Raw genomic sequence first — 12,939 nt, 5'->3', positions numbered from 1 at the left:
AAATTATATCTCTCTCAATTATCAACTGCTAGGATTTGGCATTAGTTAATCTTTCTGAGCCTCCATTTCCCCTTATTTAAAATGAAGGTTATCGTTCTGATGAGAGTTTTGCAGGGATTAAATGAGATAAGGTCCATAAAACATATAACATGTTGCCTAAACCATATAAGCACTTGAGAAATGATAGCAGCTATTATCAATATTATTACTATCATACAAAATAATAGTATTTATTATTATGCTGAATAATAATTTTCCCTCTTGGTATTTAAAAATGGTGACTTAAGAGTGGATAAGGATTAGTTAAATGGTACAAATTGAAGCTATGGGACTGCCTTGATGTAGCTACGTGTAGGGTGACCTGTATGAAACGGATAATGACTGACTTCAAAGTGAGATATTGAAAACAGGCTGCCAGGCTCATTCAGTGCAGACCTGGTACCACTTTTGTGAAGCAGCAGCTAAAGAGACTCCAATGCTCATCATAGCCCACCAAAAGCCTAAGGAAGAAGTCAAGACTGAGAACAATGATCACATTAATTTGAAGATAACCTTAATTTGAAGGTGGCAGAGCAGGATGGTTCTGTGGTGCAGTTTAAGATTAAGAGGCATACATCATTTAGTAAACTAATGAAAGCCTGTTGTGAACCAAGGGGTTTGTCAATGAGGCAGATGAGATTCCAATTTGATGGGCAGCCAGCCAATCAATGAAACAGATGCAACTGCACAGTTGGAAATGGAGCATGAAGATACAATTGATGTCTTCCAGCATCAGACAGGAGGTATCTACTAAAAAGGGAACCTGATACTTTACTCCAGAACTCCAGACCAAGCACACATTCTCAATTAGAAAACCGCAATTTGGTTCCACCACATCCTGACTACCACAGTATAGTTTTCTCTATTCTTTCATTTTCCCCTTTCCTATTCCTTTATTTTACATAAAGTATGTGTGCAAGCATTTGCATTTTTAAAAACTAAATGGCCAATACTATATTTTGATCAACATTAAATGGACATGGCATGGGGGAAATAATGGTTCTGTGGAAATACCCTCTTCTTCCATTAATGGCATGCTCATTCAGCTCTTATCTTTATATTCTAGTAAATTATTTTGTCCTGTTTACAAAAAAGAACAACATAAAAAATCTTTGCATATCTTGTTTGATTGGAGAATTTTAATGTTTTTCTTTTATCATGGTAATACCAAGGACAATTTTACAACTTTTTCATATGTAGCTGTTAGGTGTAGGGCAATCTGTAGGTAAAATTACTCTAAAATAAATCCTATCTAAATCCTAGACAGTTTCCCTTTGAGTCAAGTATCTTGTTGTTTAAATAAATTTCTTGTTTAAAAAAATAATAAAACAAGCCTGCCTTATACAGGGTGTCCCCCAAAAATGTATATACAAACTTTGAATAATTATAAAGGCAGTTTTAATTAAAATACATTTCGTTTTTAAAATTGAGATATCAGCTGTTAAAGTGTGTATACATTTTTGGGAACACCCTGTAGTAATGTTATAGAAATCAGAGCTCTGAATTCTGTGGAAAGCAAAATTACATATTGCTTCCTGTGTTACATTCCACACCAGTTGAAAGTGAAGCAGTGATCAATGTTCAGATTGTTTCTGGCCAGAGTTAGGTCAACTCCACAGTCAAAACCAAGCTACTGAGAAGCAGCTGGGTACTGCCAGCCTGGAACATGGAGTAATGGAGCAGTTGCGTCATTGTGGGGTAGGCAGGTTAAGGTCAGACAGAATGTGAGGGGAGATCCTAACAAATCTTTCTGCTTTCTCTCTTGTGGATTCCCTTGGAATATGAAAAACAGAATAACAACAGAGGAATGTTCTGCATGATAAAAAGCAGTCATTTGATCATCCACAACCCCAATAGTCTACCCATGGGAAGCCTATTTGCGTTTGAAGCAAGAGAGCATTAGGTAATTGACCTCCTTTTTTATTATGGTAGCTTTAGACTCAAACAAGAGCTCTATGAAATGTGGGGAGAAACATTTAGAATGCACTATGACACACTTTAAAATGTGCATTTCAACTGGAGGTAATAATCTTAAATGTGAAAAGAAAGCAATACTATACTTACTTGTGTTTGATAAAGAATGCGTTCACCAAAATCTCAGTATTTCTGAGTTGGCTAATGAAGAGTGAGAAGTAACACAGGATGTCTGTAGATACCTTTGTTTAGGGTACTATTCAAAAAACAGATCCTTTTATGCATCAAATATTTTAAAAATAAATTTCAATTAACTTCTGATTCTGTTTTTAAGAACACAATGGAGCAGAATCAAATTCTAAATGAGAGAGTGTATCATCCTAGTTTAGAAAATAATTTCCATTAAAATGCCTTGAAATTCATTTTGCAAATCATGCTTATTATGATGTTAGACCTCTGCCTGCAGAAACGTTGGAAGAATAGTCCTTCCTAGACTAATGAAACCAATTTTCCTAACAGCATCTCCCATAATTTTCCATAATTATTATTCAAAATGTACAAACGTACACACATTGCTGGCAGTAAGTCTCAAATAGGATGGAAATGAGCTTATACATCTTCCATGTGGGTGATCACATATTTTTCAAATGCCTTTGTGGAACTGAGACAGGAAACTTTGTGGGCCTGTTTTACCAGAGATAAGGAGGAAAGCTAATTACGACCTTAGACACTTCTTTGGGGAGTATTATAAGGCACAGGAAGCTTTTAATTGGGTTTTGCTTCACTTTTTACAAATAATCATTTCCACTTCCATGTTCAGGCAATTATTTCTTCAGTTTCTCTAAAAAATGATGCTTGTTGGATCTTAGTTAAAGATTATACATGGCAAATAGTCTTTATGTACCAAAAAAATAAAGAACTTGGGAGTGGTTGACAGACTTTGTTTAAACTTCTAATTTTGCATTAGTGGTTTATATTAAAAACAGTTATCAATGGCTGTACTGTTAATTGTTAGCAACATCCTATGGGGCCTTTAGCCCCTCTGTTGATTTGAACATTTTCAATTATAAACCACTTAATGCCCTCACCCCTCTGCCTCTCCCTGACTTCGGCTGCAGGCTAAATATCTTCCCTTTTATGGTATTAATGGAACTTTGTAAGTTTAAGTTAATTTGAGCACATTTAGTACTATAACAACTCCTGTCATTTCCAACACCTAGAAGAATACCTTGCGTGGGCATGATCACTCTGCAGCCCACTCAGTAACATGAGTAATTATCTTCAAGTGAACCTTATCAAGACTGTAAGGGCTTTGGATAATTTAGACAAGAAAATTGAAACAAGTGTGTCTTTCTTTAAAAAGTCACTCTGATTTCCTGCTTAGTGAAACTACACAATCTACTAGTGCAAAAATTCTCTCAGAGGGTTAGAAACTTTTTTTCTTAACCAATGTGGTGTGTGTTTGCCTGTATGCGTACATATGTATATCTCTGGAGATTAGAATGGTAGACTAGCAGTTTGCTTTTACACTCATGAATAAAAAATTCTGGATAGAGGAGCAAACATGATGTCTTTCTACTGTTTCTTAATGCAACAACACATTCCCAAGACAACTGTTCCTAGTCTAAAACAGCTTCTGGAATGAAAACCCTTTAGAATGAAAGCTTTTTGTCCTGCTACATTGATTGACAGCCTATTCAGCACCTGTATGACAAAGAGAGGAAACTAGGGTTGGATTTTTCTTCCTTTACACAGTCATTCTAGAATAAAGAATCTCAAACCCCAAAGGAAAATAAAAAAACAAATAGTAACAGAGGTAGAAGATCCTAACGGGGGGAGAGAGGGAAGCGAGAGAGAGAGAGACAGAGAGAACAAAAGTTAGGTAGATATTTGCTAATTGCACTTTTATCTCAAATATTTAAATTTTTTTAATCAGGGACTAGAAATAATATTGGGTGACATCCAGGGGAAGGAACCCAGTGTAGGGGGGGGCTGTTATAGGATCCCAATTATAAAAATGAGATGGAGAAATTACTAGAAACCATCCCTTTTTGGGACTAGAATTATAACCATTTCCTACATCTGCTATTTTGTTTATTCCTCATAAGAAGCTTAGGAAATCATCTGCACCAATGGCAGTGATCCCATTTTATAAACAATAAAACTAAAGACCCAGGGAGGTTACTCAAGGTCACACAGCTAGTTTGTGGTCATATCAGGACTTCCTTCATTTTTAGTTCTTCTGCTGGTTATATCTATAACAAAAAATAACCTGTGTGTGCCTATGTTTGTTTTAAAATTTTTTTACCAAGAAGGATGAGGAATTTAGTTTACCTCCATTACCTCATTTCTTCCTCCTGATTTTTATTTTTTATCAGTGTGTAGTAAGCAGTAATTTATAATAATAAAAGTGTAATATGCTAATTAGACTGGACGCTGAATGACCTTCCAGATGAAGCCATGGTGGTGGGTCCGAGGCAGAGGCGATTAAGGATGATCAGGCAGGCAGGTGAGTGGTTAGGGGCGATCAGGCAGGCAGGCGAGTGGTTCGGGGTGATCAGGCAGGCAGGCAGAGGCAGTTAGGGGCAATCAGGCAGGCAGGCAGAGGCAGTTAGGGGCAATCAGGCAGGCAGGCAGAGGCAGTTAGGGCCTATCAGGCAGGCAGGTGAGTGGTTAGGGGTGATGAGGCAGGCAAGTGAGCACTTAGGAGCCAGCGGTCCCGGGTCACAGATTGCAAGTGGGTGCAGACCGGGCTGAGACCCCCCCCCCCCCGCACGAATTTCGTGTACTGGGCCTCTAGCATTTCCAGACTTCCCTGTGCTGTGCTACAGTTTTCTCCTCTGTAAAGTGACAGTTGGGTCAGATACTCTCAAGATGCTTTCAGCTCTTTTATGATTAATTAAGAATCAATGGGCACAGTCTCTGAATCATTTATACAGTATCTGGCTGCTTTTGTTACATAGTTATTGGAGTGGAAATATTACTGCTGTCTGAATATGAATCAATGAAGAGTTAATGCTTAAACTTGGACCTCATGGGAGCAATTGTGATTTGTGCAAGGAAGAATGTTAAGGTTTCTCTGCTCAATGACCTGCATAAACAAAAGTGATCCAGAAAGCTGCTGCTCATGCTACATTTTGACTGAACTGCCCCATCACCAGTGATGCTAAGTGATCATGATAATCCCTGAAGGAAAAATGAACGCATGTTTGTTCCTTTGATCCATAATTGGCCTGACACTGAGTCCCAGAGACCATGCACATCAGGTCTCTCTTTACTGTTCATAAACGCTGCATATGTCATCTTATCAGGCCAGGCCATGATTAGGCTGATGTACCTTTTTCTTTTGCCTAGGATTATTTTAGTCTTCACTTTCAACCTTTAGTTTCAGGGGACAATTTGTACAGATTTCACTGTGCCTGGGTTGAGTTGACAAAGACTTGTTATCCTTTTCAGAAGCCAGACTGGCAAAAATTCATTTGTTAGCCACTTATATGCTTGAGAGAAAACAAAACAAAACAAAACAAAAAAATCTTAATAGCCACATCTCACATGGGTAGAGTGTGTGGTAGGGTAGACAAAATACAGGTTTAGAGTCAGGCTGTCCTGGATTAAAATCCCAGCTCTGCCACTTACAATGTATGTGACCTTGGGCAAGCTACTCAACCTCTCAGAGCTGTAGTTATGGCCTATGTAAAATCAGCAATTTTCAACTGGTGTGCCACAAGAATTTTTAAAATATGCAATACCTGACTATTTAGTCAAGGGCACTGACCTCTTTTACCTTAGATTGTCAAATACAAAAACAATGACAACGAACACAATAGATGTTGGGTGTGAATAAGTAAAAAATATACCTATTTTTTTTGTCAGATTGGCAAAACATATTTTTTGGTGTGCTGAAGAATTTTAGTAATTATTGTATGTATGCCATGGGATGAAAAATATTGAAAATCACTTTGTAAAATGAATATGATAATGGCAGTTTTAAAGGTTGTCGTATTTTATGAAGATTTTCTAATACTGTACCTGCTATGAAATAGTGCTCAATAAGTGGGAGATATTTTACTTTTTTAAAAAATATATTTTATTGATTTTTTTACAGAGAGGAAGGGAGAGGGATAGAGAGTTAGAAACATCGATGAGAGAGATACATCGATCAGCTGCCTCCCGCACACTCCCCACTGGGTATGTGCCCGCAACCAAGGTACATGCCTTTGACCGGAATCGAACCTGGGACCCTTGAGTCTGCAGGCCGACGCTCTATCCACTGAGCCAAACCAGTTAGGGCATTGTGGGAGATATTTTATTAAGGAAAATAAAATGTCATCATGATGGTGTTTCTATTTATACTTATGTTTCAAAGGCTTTATATGGAAAGAAGCCCAGAGCTTGTTTTATTTCTGTATCTGCCTCTTGCCTAGCATCTGGGATATTAATATTGCAGAATATGGGATATAAACAGCATTTAAGAGTTATTATTTAAATGACTGACTCTCTGGATGAATGAATGAGTGAATGAGCAACAGAAATGGGAAATAATTGGCAGCAAAGTAATCAACTCCAAGAGCTTGTGAGTTGTTCAACTATTGAGTAAGTTGGCAAAGCCAAGTCTCACCCATATCTGATTCCAAGGCAAGTGCTTGTTAGCAGTATCTATCTACCTTACTAATCATAACTGTTTTTGTTCCTCCAGATTTAAGAACATTTGTGAGTTTGTGAAGACTTGTCATTCACGCTTTTGCTCTATTAGGTCACTTTTCTAAGTAGGGTAAATGGAATAATCTTATTATTTGTCCATTCATTCAACAGTTTTGAGTAGAAGAGCAGAGAGATTTTAAATAAAAGCATGGGTTGGAGGGGCTCTGTGGGTCCATAGCCTCTGCTAAGAGCCTTTATTCTGTATCTGTTATGGGAGTCTATAGATACTTCTAGAATAGGCCACTATATTACATATAGCACTGAGGCATCTACCTTCTATTCTATGATAACCCCAATATCACCAAAGAGGAAAAATAACATATACTCTCTCTAACCTGCTTGCCATATCCACGTTCTTTATTAACCAAGCCCACTTTTCCTGCTGGTAAAATTAAAAAAAGGGGCTTCTGCCCTGGCTGGTTTGGCTCAGTGGATAGAGGGTCGGCCTGTGGACTCAAGGGTCATGGGTTCGATTCCAGTCAAGGGCATGTACCTTGGCTGTGGGCACATCCCCAGTGGGGGGTGTGCAGGAGGCAGCTGATCGATGTTTCTCTCTCATCGATGTTTCTGACTCTCTATCCCTCTCCCTTCCTCTCTGTAAAAAATCAATAAAATGTATTTAAAAAAAAGGGGGGGGGTTCTTTCAGAGTACATGGGTGGGTCTCCACTTTGCATTTCACATTGCCTCATTTCTGCTAGTTATTCTCTCTTCCCCTTGAGTATAAAAATAGGAAGGTCTCATGTACTGATCCTGCCTCTGTTCTGATCATCACTAATATTGGCGTACTCTGCAGCAAGGACCTTACTCTGCTTTCCATGGCCATTTGGTGAGTCAGCAACAAGGTCCACATTAGAACTCAGAATTCCTGAGGCTTGATCGATCTTGTACTCACTTCAGTATTATAAGTGATTGCAGCTGGGAATAAAAAGATTCATTGGAAGACTTTTGGCACTGAGCTTCCAAACCGTGGAGGTAAAAAACACTCACACAACAAAATATTAGATGAGCTAGATTTATTAAGATACAAAGTGGTAGTTACTAATGCTGTTCTGTGTTGAATTCAGAAATACTTTATTTGGTTTCAATACCTCCTAAAACCCAATGCTTTTAAAGGCTTGCCTTCCAGGCTATTTAGCCATTCTGAATAAATTTTAGCCAATTGGGCAAGTTACTGTTCAAATAAATACTTTTTCTAGTTCCTTTCCATATTTCAAGCACTTGTAGGCCTCAGAAATATAAAGACCGCCCCCACCCCCCCCATGCATATACACTATAATCACATCTCTCATGATTTGGAGTCCCTGCTCAACCTGTCCTGGGAAGATAGGGATTTTTTTCTGTACAAGCATGAGATAGGTTTATTAGGTCAGAATTTATGAGGCTGTAAAAGGACACATGACACTTCTTGATTGGAGGCTAATAAGGTGTGTTCATTCCCAGGTCTGTAAAAACCTTTCAAGATTTCTTGAGGGTAGAATTCAATGTGTCCTGATGCCTGAGTGCCACTCCTAGTTAAAACAAAGGAATGAAAAAAGTACTTTTCAAATGAAGACAAGATACTACCATATTCTCGTGTGCAGTGGCTAGAAATTTCTTATGCAGGAACTATATAAACACAGGAATAAAAAATGTCATTCTAGCTCTTCTAGTTAATGATCATTCGCTCAGGGAGAGGACGGTGGGGATGGGCAGTGAGGGATCAGCATGAGGATTACAAAGAATGTGTAGTTTAGAGTTAGAGAAAATTGGATTTGAGGAGAGCAGGAAACATAGCTATGTGATTTTTCTGCAGCCCCATTGTTATAATCTATCAACAATCTTAATAGTAATCACTTCACATTATTGATGTGAGAATTCTATATAACATATGTAAAACAGCCTAGCACAATCTCTGTCACACAATAGAAGCTCAACAAATGGTATCTGTTATTACAATCTGGGCTGGATTATGGTTCCTGCCCACCCCACACTACAATGCAGCAGCTTGAATGAATGGCAAAGGGGCTGGTGAGGAAACTGGCGCAGAGCCTGTGCTCAGATGTCTCATGGGTTCTGAAGTCAAACTGACTACCTAGTTTTGTGGCATAGCTATGTCACATTTTAGCCACATGGTTTTGGGCCAGTTTACCTTACTCACTGAGCCTCAGCTTACTCAGCTATATCATGGGGATACCAGTATCCACCTCATAGAGTTGTCTGAGGAATTAAAAAGTCAATACAGGAAAAACCAAGATGGCGGCATAGGTAAACACCTGAAATTGCTGCCTTGCACAACCACTTCAAAAATACAACTAAAAGACAAAACGGACATCATCCAGAACCACAGGAAGGCTGGCTGAGTAGAAATTCTACAACTAGAAGGAAAGAGAAAAGCACAATGAGACTCAGAGGAGGTGCGGAAGTGAAGTGCAGAGGTAAGGAGGCGCACGTGGAAAGGGCTGGCAACTGAGGACGCGGTTGTCTTTTATAATCCAGAGAAAGTCACAAGCTCCCAACTGCTCTGAGCTCCAGTTCCCGGTGAGTCTCTGGGGACCCAGACTCATATGGGGAGAAACTGGACTGTCTGGCATTGGGCGGAACACGAGGGCGGCTTTCTCTGAGGTGCTTGCAGCAATTACCGTGGGACACTGAGACCCAGGGCCTCTGAGGGCAGGGCTGAGGATCAGCCATAGCTGTTTGCTCTGCCCTGTTGATTCCCTGAGACCCCGCCCCACCCAAGCTGTGCACAGAGACTTTTACATATGAATGACCTGGCACTTTGCAATCTAAAATTACCTAACAAACTGCAGCTGGGTCAGAGAGACCCAGAACATCCAAAAGAAGGCCCAAGTCCCCACAACAGCTTGCATGGCTTCACAGCTGGGCCTCATCTTGGCACCTACAAACCCAAAACAAAGAAGAGGAATCTGCAGATCTCTCCATAGCTCCTGCTGGGTAGCCTCAGGGAGAGGCTAAATTAGCACCTACGTAGAGATCCAAGTGTCAGTGTACCCAGTGGTCAGAGTGGGACAGTCCAGATTACAACTCCTCAGATCCATAAGGGACACACTCAGGGGGCAGACTCAGAGAACACCAAAGCCCCACTGAAGCAAGTCTTGCCCCATAAGGGTGTCTTCAGCACAGAAGTTCTCCCACTGTAGACACAGCTGATTCTCACAGCCAATTGGCCTGGAGGTCAATTCCTCCCAGTGATACCAACAACAGTCAAGGCTTAACTACAACAAGACTGTGAACACAGCCCACAAAGGGGTGTACCAAGTGTCCACCTCAGGTAATTGGGGAGGCTGAGCCACTGGGCCCTCTAGGATACCTAGCACAGAAAGCCATTCTATCAACACAGGGAAGCAGCCAAAATGTGGAGACAAAGAAACAGGTCACAAATGACAGAAATGGAGGAAAGCAAACTACTGGATATAGAGTTCAAAATCATGGTTATAAGGTTTTTCAAGAATTTTCTAGAAACCGCCGATAAATTTAGTGAGACCCTCAATAAATCTAGTGAGACCCTCGAGGATATGAAAAAGGACCAACTAGAAATTAAGCATACACTGACTGAAATAAAGAATCTTATACAGAGATCCAATAGCAGACTAGAGGATCGCAAGAATCAAGTCAAAGATTTGAAATATGAAGAGGCAAAAAATACCCAACCAGAAAAGCAAAAAGAAAAAAGAATCCAAAAATATGAAGATAGTGTAAGGAGCCTCTGGGACAGCTTCAAGCATACCAACATCCTAATTATGGGGGTGCCAGAAGAAGAGAGAGAGCAAGATATTGAAAAGCTATTTGAAGAAATAATGACAGAAAACTTTCCCTACCTGGTGAAAGAAATAGACTTACAAGTCCAGGAAGCACAGAGAACCCCAAACAAAAGGAATCCAAAGAGGACCACAGCAAGACACATCACAGAATGCCAAGAGCAAAATACAAAGAGAGAATCTTAAAAGCAGCAAGAGAAAAACAGTTAGTTACCTACAAGGGAGTACCCATATGATTGTCAGCTGATTTCTCAACAGAAACTTTGCAGGCCAGAAGGGAGTGGCAAGAAATATTCAAAGTGATGAATAGCAAGAACCTACAACCAAGATTACTTTTCCCAGTAAAGCTATCATTCAGAATTGAAGGTCAGATAAAGAGCTTCACAAATAAGAAGAAGCTAAAGGAGTTCATCACCACCAAACCAGTATTATATGAAATGCTGAAAGGTATCCTTTAAGAAGAGGAAGAAGAAGAAAAAGGTAAAGATAAAAATTATGAACATCAAATACATATCTATCAACAAGTGAATATAAAAATCAAGTGAATAAAAAATCTGATGAACAGAATAAACTGGTGAATATAATAGAGTCAGGGTCATAGAAAGTGAGTGGACTGACAATTCTTGGGTGGAAAGGGGTGTGGGAATAGGCTGTACAAAAATCATACACCTATGGATGAGGACAGTGGGGGTTGTAAGGGCAGAGGGTGGGGTGGGAACCAGGTGGAGGGGAGCTATAGGGGGGAAAAGAGGAACAACTGTAACAATCTGAACAATAAAGATATATATTTTTTAAAAAATTCAATACATAGTCTTAGAATAGCATAGGGCACTAAACATTCAATATGCATTATATATTCTTTTATTGTTATAGAGTCTAAATAATCATCTATTATTTGTATCAAATGTCATTTTAAAATATAAAGCATTTAAAACTCTTCAGTATGTAGTGGAAATTTGATAAATGTTATTTGCTTTTTCTTTCTTTCACATATTTATCTTGCTCTCTCTCTTTAGTGAAAATTTTTTTTCCATTTTTATCTTTTTTAATTGATATGTGACCTCGTTTTATTTATTGAGTGCTTATTGTACACCAGGCATTGTGTTAAATGAAAACAACTCTTTGAAGCAGTTATCATTCTCGGTTTAGATTAAGAAATCAAGAACTTCTGTGCCATGGTCTTTATTTGGTTTCAATACTATAGCTTGTCCTTTCTCTCCTAGTTGGTTTGTGGCAACTAATATGTGGCAGACTAAAGACTAGAACCTGGATTTGCTGGACTACAAAACCCATGTTGACTATACTACCCTGCTTAGTACACATTCATTGAATGGGGCAATATGTAGGATTAGCCAAGCTTGGATCAAAGTTTGAAGTGGAATGGAATTATTCTCTAAATACCAAGAAATTACCTTCCATGTCCTCTCAGTTGATAATAACCAAAGAAGTAAAACTTATGAAGCTTTAAGATTGAGCCCCTGGTATGGTGGCTTCTTATCAAGGCTCCTAGATACATACCTAGGTAAACAGTAGGTTTGTAAGGCTTTTTCAGTAGTTACTTGTCTTTAAACATTCTGGATTAGTATCATTTGATCATTTTAGCTCTTATATGTTTTATACCAAGGACTGAAGAGAGCTACTAATTCTATTTATCATTTGCAAAAAAAGAAAAAAAAAAAAAAGCTTGAATTTATGGACCTGAACACATACACTGCACATGTGATTGTGAAACCTCTACTCTGTTACTTTACTGTAATATAACTGGTTTATTCCTGAATGTGTCTCAATGGATTGATCCCAGCTGGATAAAACCAAGAAAGTCCTTTAGGATTTTGTTTACAAAGAGGTTGGATTAAAGGAGTTTATACCAGTGTTAGTTCCTAAAGGGATCCTGACATTGGAAGATACTGACCTTGGAAGGGACTAAATCTCTGACGTTTACAATGATGGTGTGGTTGTTGAAAAAAACTAGATTTATGAGTCTTTAAGAGTGGCAGTGTCAAGCAGTTGCCTGGGTGATGGGAGGGGCTTTAATCTTCATAATACCACAAACTATCCTATATAATAAAAGGCTAATATGCAAATAGACTGAATGGCAGAACAACCGAAAAACCGGTCGCTATCATGTACACTGACCACCAGGGGGCATGAGTGAAACATGGCAGGCGTTGGCCACAGCAGGGTGGTGAAGCAGTTAGTGGGGCCGCCAGACCAAGGTGGGGCACCAGTTGCTGTCATCGGGGCGAGCCTCTAGTGGTAACTGAAAATTCTTTGCTCTTGCATGCCGCAATCCCACCAGAGGGCACTTGCACTTGCTGCCAGTGCTAGAGCCACTGCTCACACCCACTGCCAGAGCCTGGCGCCGGCCCAATCACCTCTGAGGGTCTCTCCACCTCCCCCTGCTCCTGAGCAGTGATTGGGGCAGCAGCTGCTGCTTACCACCACTTATGGTGCCGGCCCTGCTTGCAACCGCTGCTGGTGCCAGCCCCAATTGCTCCGTGCCGTCAGCAGGTGTGAGCGGGACCG

The 12,939-nt window shown here is 39.7% G+C and overlaps 1 pseudogene across 1 annotated transcript; it reads left to right on the top strand.

Moving 5' to 3' along the window:
- The first annotated feature begins 475 nt into the window (after positions 1 to 475).
- LOC308511789 (small ubiquitin-related modifier 2-like) lies at positions 476 to 793 on the top strand (annotated as a pseudogene). The gene has a single exon. The product of its transcript is annotated as a small ubiquitin-related modifier 2-like (transcript).
- Positions 794 to 12,939: the final 12,146 nt, after the last annotated feature.

The sequence above is a fragment of the Myotis nattereri genome (assembly GCF_964212035.1).
Source record: "Myotis nattereri genome assembly, chromosome: X".
NCBI classification, from domain to species: domain Eukaryota; kingdom Metazoa; phylum Chordata; class Mammalia; order Chiroptera; family Vespertilionidae; genus Myotis; species Myotis nattereri.
Note: the sequence above shows the minus strand (reverse complement) of the source record. Positions and strands in the feature narration are given on the sequence as shown.